This window comes from Chenopodium quinoa, unplaced genomic scaffold (assembly GCF_001683475.1).
Source record: "Chenopodium quinoa cultivar QQ74 unplaced genomic scaffold, ASM168347v1, whole genome shotgun sequence".
Lineage (NCBI taxonomy): Eukaryota > Viridiplantae > Streptophyta > Magnoliopsida > Caryophyllales > Amaranthaceae > Chenopodium > Chenopodium quinoa.
Genome location: NW_018743047.1, coordinates 2,683,263 through 2,692,829, shown reverse-complemented (window position 1 = coordinate 2,692,829; position 9,567 = coordinate 2,683,263). Strand labels below are relative to the sequence as shown.

The following is a 9,567-nucleotide window of genomic DNA, read 5'->3' as shown; positions in this document are numbered from 1 at the left end:
TATATTTATTGCAGCTACAGATACGGCGGTTGAGCCCCGCAACTTCAAGGAGGCAATGCAAGATGTGGGTTGGAGAGAGGCAATGTGAAAGGAAATTAATGCATTGGAAAACAATGGAACATGGGTAATGGAAAAATTACCTCCGGGTAAGAAAGCTCTTGGTTGTAAATGGGTTTACAAGGTCAAGCTTAATAATGAGACTTGTTATATTTGGTAACCATCTTAAGGGTATTGATTATAACGAGACTTTTGCTTCCATGGATAAAATGGTAAATGTTCGTGATTTTCTTGCTGTAGCTGCTGCAAAGAATTGGGAATTACATCAAATGGATGTCCACAATGCATTCCTTCACGGTGATCTTGATGAGGAGGTTTATATGAAACCTCCCCATGCATTTCATGGCACTCAACCTAGTATGGTGTGTCGTCTTCGAAAGTCATTGTATGGTCTTCGCTAAGCACCTCGTTGTTGGTTCTGTAAATTGGCAACATCTCTGAAAAGGTACGGATTTTTGCAATCGTACTCTGATTTCTCTCTCTTTACTCTGTAACCTAGGTCTATTCAACTTAGTGTTCTAGTGTATATTTATGACTTAATAATATCTGATAATGATTATTCTGAAATTACCACATTCAAATCATATTTGAGTGACTGTTTTCATATGAAAGATTTGGGAGTGTTGAAGTATTTTTTTGGCATTGAGGTTGCACGGAGTCCGGAATGGCATATTTTTATGTCAACGTAAGTATACACTTGATATTATTGCAAAGTCTAGTTTACTAGGGGCACGTCTGGCAAGTAATCCTATTGGGCAGAATCATACTTTGGCTAAATCAGAGTCCCCTCTTCTTTCTGATCCTGAAATGTATCAGCGGCTTGTGGGCCATTTGATTTATTTGTCTTTTAATAGACCTTATTTAGCTTATACGGTGCATGTCTTATCTCAATTTATGCAACAACCGTGACATGATCATTGGCAGGCCGCCCTTCGTACGGTACGTTACTTGAAAGGATGTCCGGGTCAAGGAATCCTTTTGAGTTCAGATTGTGATTTACATATTACAGGTTGGTGTGACTCGGATTAGGCTAGTTATCCTTTGACGAGGCGATCTATTTCTGGTTGGTTGGTATTTCTTAGTAGTTCTCCTATTTCTTGGAAGACTAAAAAGCAGGAAAACTGTGGCTAAATCTTTTGCAGAGGCAGAGTGTCATTTAATGTCTAAAATCACTGATGAGTTAAAATGGTTGAAGGCTCTACTCTTGAGTTTGGAGTCTCGCATCCCCGTGCAATGAGTTTGTTTTGTGATAGTTAGTTTGCATTGTATACTGCGAAGAATCCGGCGTTCCATAAGCGTACTAAACACATTGAGTTTATTGTCATTATGTCCGCGATGCGATTCAGAAAGGTGTTATTAGTCCATCTAATGTGAAGACAACTGATCAACTAGCAAATATATTCACCAAGGCTTTAAGTAAAAACCAATTCTTATAGTGGGCATTTGTGATTTGCATGCTCCAACTTGAGGGGGGTATTAGGGCCTATATCTATTGTATATATTGTATAGCTAACGGACATATCTCATGAGCCCTATTCTCTTGTTAGGATTATATAAATATCATTTTTCAATTATTCAACTATTTCATTTCACCAAGTTCAATGTTAGCCGATTAGTCAACATTTATATGTTTCAATGCAACAATAAGATGTTATTTGTAACAAGTAGTTTTGTTGGTTGGTTAATTGGTCACATTTTATTCATGAAATGGGTTGGATTGGTATTAGTCTGGATACAGCAAAATAATCTTATTAGATCTGATCAGTACCTTGTGTCTGTGGCTCGAATATTTAATATTCTCTTCTTTATTACCTGTGTCTATTATTTAGGCAGAATGTCGTCACCTATTTTTACTAAGAAACTGAACGAAACTCCAGAAACGAAAGAAAGTGAGGAAGAAACAGATGTAGAAATAGAAAAAATTTCCGAAACGAAGGAGACTAAACAAGAAGAAGAGGGATTCACCAAAGAAAATCCTTCTCCTTCCCTTTTTTCGGAAGAAAAGAAGAATCCGGACAAAATCAAAATGGATGAAATGGAAAAGATCCGAGTGAATGGAAATGACAAAGCAAAGGATGAATTTCACTTGCACTTAAAAGAAGCATGCTATAAAAATAGCCCAACTTCTTATTCTGGGAATCAAGATATTTCAAAGATCGAAATACTTAAAGAAGAAAATAAAAACCTATTATGGTTTCAAAAACCCCTTCTTTTTCTTCTTTTCGACTATAAACGTTGGAATCGTCCAATGTGATATGTAAAAAGCAATCGGCTTGAAAATGCGATAAAAAATGAAATGTCACAATATTTTTTTTATACATGTCAAAATGATGGAAAACAAAGAATTTCTTTTACATATCCACCTAGTTTATCCATTTTCTGGGAAATGATAAAAAGAAAGATTTCTTTGGCTAAAATAGAAAAAATCATACATGATGATGAACTATACAATTATTGGATTTATATGAACGAAAAAGAAAAAAGAAAAAAAACACAACTTAAGCAATGAATTTGCTAATAGAATTACAGTTCTAGAAAAAGGACTTTTTTATATAGATGTACTCGATAAAAAAACTAGATTATGCAATGATAAAACTAAAAATAAAATTGAATATTTGCAACAAAAAAAAAAACCACGATCCTTTATTAAATGGGTCACGTCGGGGTATAATAAAAAAAAAGGCTTTTATCCATTATAACGAAAACGACAGTAAAAAATTTAATAGATGCAATTTTTATAAATAAAGTTCATAGTATTCTACATAATGATTCTAATTACCAAGAATTTGAACATAAAAAAATATCAAAACTCAATATCATAAAAAATTAGACATTTCGTTAGTCAATTTGACGAGGAAGCCATGTTGTATAAATACGCTTCACATACTCTAATAAAACTATGAAAAATTATTTTGTGACAGGTAGGGAGTGTAGATGTTGTTTGACAATTCATTCATGATATTATTCTTTTTCGTCAAAATATAAAAGTAACCTTTATTCTTGGGATTTGTTAAACATCGCCCACAAATTACTACATAAAGCCCACAAAATTCACTTGGTTTGACAATATTGCCCTTGACCTAAAAAAAACACTCACACTCTCATCACTCACACTCTCATTGCTCATCTTCTTTCAACCTCTCTAAAAAAAAAAATTCAAACAACGGCAATGTCGAGGCCGCAAGGCAAGGAATTGGCGGCGGCGGCGGAGGGAAGGAGGTCCCAAGGAGGCAAGGTACAATTTGTAAAAAAAAAAAAAAAAAAAAAAAGGAAAAACCGCCGTGACGGAGGTGGGGCGCCCTGGCTGGACGCCCAGCCAGCGGTGGTGGCGCCAGCTGCAGACGCCGCCACCAGTAGGCTGGCGCCTGGGCTGGACGCCATAGCCACGGTTGTGGCGTTTATTCAAGGCGCCGCAGCCGTGGCTGTGGCGTCCAGCCCAGGCGCCAGCCCACTGGTGGCGGCGTCTGCAGCTGGCGCCACCACCGCTGGCTGGGCGTCCAGCCAAGGCGCCCCCCCCCCCCTTTTTTATATTTGTTTTAAAATATTGTTTTAATTTTATTTTTTTATTTTTTTTTGTGTAATATCTTTTTGAATTGTTTTTATATTTTGTTGTTTATTTTTATAAATTTTTTCAATTTTTTTGTATTTTTTCTATGTTTATATTTTGTTTACAATTATTTGTTTGTTTTTTTTGTACATTTTGTGTAGAATTCACTGGGTCGTTCAAACCAGAATTCACTGGGTCATATCAGCACAATCAGGATGCACAAGGAAAAGATGAGTCACCTCCGCTGTATCTTCATCAGAATCAAACCAGAACAGGTAACCACGTGATTGTGCCTAGTGTAGCAGCTGCTGTATAGGGTTCCTTCCCTCTGACCGTTCAAACCTGAGTTGCTGTCTGACGTTGTAGATGTGTCTTCGGTTTGGATGGTCTTCTGGAAATTTCTCTAACACAGATGCTAATATTTTAGCAGGCTTGACTTGAGCATCACTCATTTCTTTCACAACTAGTTTCGCAGCAGGACTTAAGCCGCTCAGCTGTCGATGACCCTCTTCATATACTATCATCTCATGGTTGTGATACCCCCATTTAGAGTAACCAATCACTTCCCAACCGTCACGACTCCGTAGTTGTCGAACCTTTACTCTGAACTCACACCCACAACCTTTCCGCTTTGTATCAAACCGAGTGGCTGTACGAAAATCTCTTTCTTCTCTTTTGCGATAACGGTCACATCTCAAAATGCGATCCATTCTACCATCCCGTTGAGATTTATGAGTTACTACTACCAAGCAAAATCCAGCTGCAATTGCAACCTGTTTTGCCCAATCAATCGCCTGTTGAGCTTCTTCGAATGGACCATCATTTCCAAATATCCCACTGTAATCATTTCCGTCTCCACCATAACCCTGCATCAATTATATATTACAATAAATACATTTAACGAATAATACATTTAATTTCTATATTTACACAGAATTAACACAAAAAAAAGCATAATTATATATAATCAAACTTAATTTTTATAAAAACCCAATTCGAATTTTCAAACTAAATTTAAAAATATACCATTTCGAATTTTCAAACTTAATTTTAAAAAAATCTATTTCGAATTTTCAAAATTAATTTAAAAAAAACCCATTTCGAATTTTTTTAAAAAATCATTTTCGATTTTTTTTTTAAAAAAAAATAAATAAAAAACAACAACAAAATCAAAAAAGAAAAAAAAAATTAATTTATAAGGGTGGCGTCTGCCAGGGCTGCCACAGCCACTGGACTAGCGCCTGGCAGGGCCGCCTCAGCCAGTAGAGTGGCGCCTGGCCAGGACGCCAGTCAGGTGGTCTGGGCGTCTGGGCTGGACGCCACTCTGGTGGTTCTGGCGTCTGCCTTGGACGTCCAGGCTACGGTTTGGGCGTCCATCCTAGGCGCCGGAGCCACTCCGACGGTAAACCGTGAATTTTAACGGTGACTTACCTCGTTTTCCGTCGACGTACCTCCGGCGTTCCCCGCATCTCCGGCCTGCCCTCCGGTCTCCCCCGGCGAGCCAGTACGGCTCCACATTTTTTAAACCGAGATTATTTCAATTTTAGAAAATGGGCATAATGGTCACACCAAATCATATTTGTGGCCTTTATATGGTAATTTGCGGGCGATGTTTAGCGATTCACTTATTCTTTTGTTTTAAATCTTTCAACTAATAAAAGAACAAATTCGCTTATTTATGAAAATAACCTCATTTCCCCATAAGAGAGTTAATCTCTCATCCGTAAACTAACTACAATACTACATTGGTTTATCATGGCAACCTCTATTACTCAATTAATTACCTTACATGTGAAGTGATTACACTACGAGACCACTTGGCTAACCACATATAAGAGTTTGTGATTTATTGTTGTATTCAGCTATTCACCCTTTAATCAACAAAAGTCCATAAATAATTCTAATATTATATTTATACTTACACATTATAATATCAATCCAACAACTCCATCACCTTTTATATACACCCGATTACACATAGAGGTAACTGCATCCAATGGTAGTAAATTATGCTCATTTGACATTTTTTTCTTTTCAATTTAAGTTATATTGTTTTCATCTTCTTAGGGTCTATTCTGATTGACTGAATTGAGCCGAGCCGAGCTGAACTAAACTTAATATATATATATATATATATATATATTATATATATATATATATATATATATATATATATATATATATATATATATATATATATATATATATATATATATATATATATATATATATATATATATATATATATTCTTAGGGCCTGTTCTGATTGACTGAGTTAAACGGAACTAATTGGGATTGAACTGAATTGAATATTTTATGAAAAAAAAAATTAAGATAAAAAATGAATTGAACTGAATTTATTGAAGCTAAACTGAAATTAAGCTGAAGAGATTAGAGCCTTGTTCATCTTTGTTAAACTGTTAAGACAACATGAAGCTTTTATTTAAAAGTCGAATGGATTATTAAAATTTAGGGAAAAAAATAGTACTACTACTATTAATTAAAATTACAAAATCCCAAAACAAACTCATATGACCGTTGAATTAATTAGGCTTACAAGTTTCGCACATATTCTGTTGGCTAAAAAATAAAAATAGATATAAAAAAGTCGAAAAGTTCAGATATTACGTTATTACGTCCCGTTTGCTGTCTCTTTATCAGAAAAGGGGGTCCTACTCCATTGTTCTCTCTTTCTCTGTTCCCTTCTCTTTATATTCACCCTTTTTACACACAAGTGACACAACTCATTCATAGTACTACTCGCACCTCCACCGTATTAGTTAGATAAAGCTCACAAATGGAACCTTAAAATCATTAATGATACTGTACTTCGTAGAATTAACTGATTCATCCTTTTTAATTAAACTTTTGATTAAAACTAGTTATTTGATATTAAGAACCAGCGTCACAAAAAGGTTACTAGTTCAAATGTTATTGCATATCAAACACCAAAATACTTTAAACTAGATGATGTTAGATTATACTCCTATATCGGTTTTAAAATAAAACTATAATTAAAAATTGTTACTCATAAATATACTTAGTGCAATTCGTGTATATCATTACCCATTATGAAGATAACTTTTTAACAATTTTGGATAACTACTTTTAACTTTTTAGAATAAGGGTTAACATGTTACAAAAATTAACTAGTTTTTAGGCTCGGGTGATGCCCCGGATTATTATATGGAACTGATCAGTCATATATGTTGTAATTTATGATTCAATTTTCTTCTAATTAAATTTGTTGTTCATAATGACATATGTTATATATTAATATTTTGTATTCAAAAGATCGTACAAAAAATCACATATCTTGGTGGTAAGACAATTAGTTCCTGAGGAGAATTTACTAGATACGTGGACGTTGTTAAAAACGCCTTTTAATAGATTAGTATAGATGTACACAAAGAGGTGATTTTTAAGAGACATGTTTAACAAAGTTTTTTTCTATGATGCTAACCAATTATTAGTTGTTTGCATTAATTAATTTGAATAGCTGATTGTAATTGTTTAAAAAGCTAAAAGCTATAGTAATTGTCAAACATGGCCATAGTAAAATGTAAGGGCCTGTTCTCATTGACTGAACTCAGCTGAACTGAACTGAGCTGAACTGAACTGAATTGAAATGAATATTTTATAAGGAAGGAAATTAGGAGCTGAGTTGAAGTTAACTGAACTGAGCTGAAGTGAGCTGAACTGAATTGAACTGAATTTCAACGTAAGAGAACAAGCCCTATATCTATCCATAAACTTGCTCTATGTATTAGAAAAATTACAAATTATCGTATCCTATATGTACTAAAACTCTTTTTGCTTTAAAAAGCTCCTAACCAAACACCCTCATATTTTCCAAATACTCTATCTTTTATCCAATTGTTTTACACAAAAAAAAGTACTTTCTCCGTGTTACTGTAAAAAAATTACTACGTACAACACTGTGATTAGAAATTTGAAAGCTTTTTTAAGCAAATTAGTGAGTATTGTAATTTTTATGAAAGGAACAAAGCACTAGTAGAATAAATGTAATGGGAAGCCCCAAATGGCAAGCGGTTTTGCAATTCCGCTTACAATATTGTAAATGGGAAGCGGTTTAGGGTGAACCGCTTGCCAAATTGTAATGGCAAGCGGTTTAGGGTGAATCGCTTGCCAAATTGTAAATGGCAAGCGGTTTGGAACATGAACCGCTTGCCATTTGTTTAAAAAACCCTAAAATCTCACGCTCTCTCTACCGCTTGCCATTTGTTTAAAAAACCCTAAAATCTCACGCTCTCTCTCCTCCTCCTCTATATTTCTCACGCTCTCTCTCCTCCTCCCCTCAGTTTTCACGTTCTCTCTCCTCCATCTCTCTATTTCTCACGCTCTCTCTCCTCCTCCTCCTCTCTATTTCTCACGCTCTCTCTCCTCCTCCCTTCCATTTTCACGCCCTCACTCTCTCCAGCTCTCCTCCATCTCCTTCTCTTTCTTCTCTCATCTCCGTTCTCCATCTCCATGAGTTTTAATTTCATCGCTTCTCAGTCCGGTGGTGGTGCGACCATCGAAAAATTCGACCCACGACCATATTTTCGAGCAAATTCGAGCCAAGACCATCCTTTTCGATAAATTCGAGTTTAGACCATAATTTTCGAGTTTTTTAGGTCAAATTCGACCATAAAACTCTAGATCTAGAGTTTTCTTGGTCGAATTTGACCCTTAAAACCCAAATTTCAAGCCAATTTCGAGGTTATGGTGGAATTCATGGTATTTTTTTTTTGTAAGTTTTTATTTTATTTTATGGTGATGTGTGGTTGAATTGATTTGTTTCAGGCCGATCTGGTGTTGGTGGGGGTTTTGGTGGGGGTCGTGGTGGGCGAAGTGGGTTGGGATCTGGTGTTGGTGGGGGTCTTGGTGGGCGAATGGGCTGGGATCTGATGGATGGTGGGGTCGTTTTAGGCGAAAATGGCTGGGATTTGGTGGATGGTGGTGGTGCGCGTGCGTGGACGGTGGTGGTGGTGGTGCATGTGGACGGTGGTGGAGCAAGTGAACAAGAGCTGTTGTTGTTGTTTTTTTTTTTTTTTTTTAATCAAGCTGTTGTATTATTTTTATTACTTATATTAATTTTTTTCTTTTTATGAAATGTAATACTTACAAGTTACAACAATCAATTAATTTATCTAAATATTATTGGTTTTACATATAGTTTGTTCGTGTATCAATTTTAGTGAAAAACACTAAAAAAAATATAATTATTTTTTATAGCCATAATGGGCAGCGGTTTGGCGCCAAAACCGCTGCCCATTCACTACAAATGGCAAGTGGTTCTGAACCGCTTGCCAGAACCACTTGCCATGTAAAAGGCTAATGGCAAGCCCCCTAAAAGCATGCGGTTCAGAACCGCTTTCCATTAGGGGGTTTGAACCGCTTGCCATTACATATTTTCTACTAGTGAAGTAATATCTTCACTTTTTTCTTACACTAGGGATTCCAACGCGTGCGATGCGCGCGATATAGCTAGCATTTTTAGAAGAGTTATTATCGATGTTCTCTATGTCCTATGCTAGTTTATGTATAATATTTTATTAAAGCTATTTGCATATAGACGATAAATGTGTTGGATATTGTGTAGTTGTGCAATGTTCTAAACTTTAGTTGAGGCGTTGAGCTACTTTAAAATAACACCCACATAAAGCAAAAACCTTTCGTTGTTTAGTGACTAATTCATGTAGTTGATGAACCATAACCCCCATTAAATATAGAAAATTTTAAACTTTATTATTCCATGCTTTATTTAATTTCTAATTAATTAATTGGTCTTAAGAAAAATTACATAATTACACTTGAGGGTAAGAAGGTAAACATTTATTTTGAAGGGTATAGTGGTCCGTGCACTATTACTAAGAGCAATCTTCTACTTTTTATAAGGTAGGGATTCACCCACCCGACTCTTTAAACCGAGAGTTGAGATCGAGTCCCGTGCACAACGC

The 9,567-nt window shown here is 35.6% G+C and overlaps 1 long non-coding RNA gene across 1 annotated transcript; it reads left to right on the top strand.

Moving 5' to 3' along the window:
* Window positions 1–8,025: 8,025 nt before the first annotated feature.
* LOC110730654 lies at window positions 8,026–8,782 on the top strand. Its single transcript, XR_002513118.1, has 2 exons — window positions 8,026–8,326; window positions 8,411–8,782. It is a non-coding gene; the product is annotated as an uncharacterized LOC110730654 (long non-coding RNA).
* Window positions 8,783–9,567: the final 785 nt, after the last annotated feature.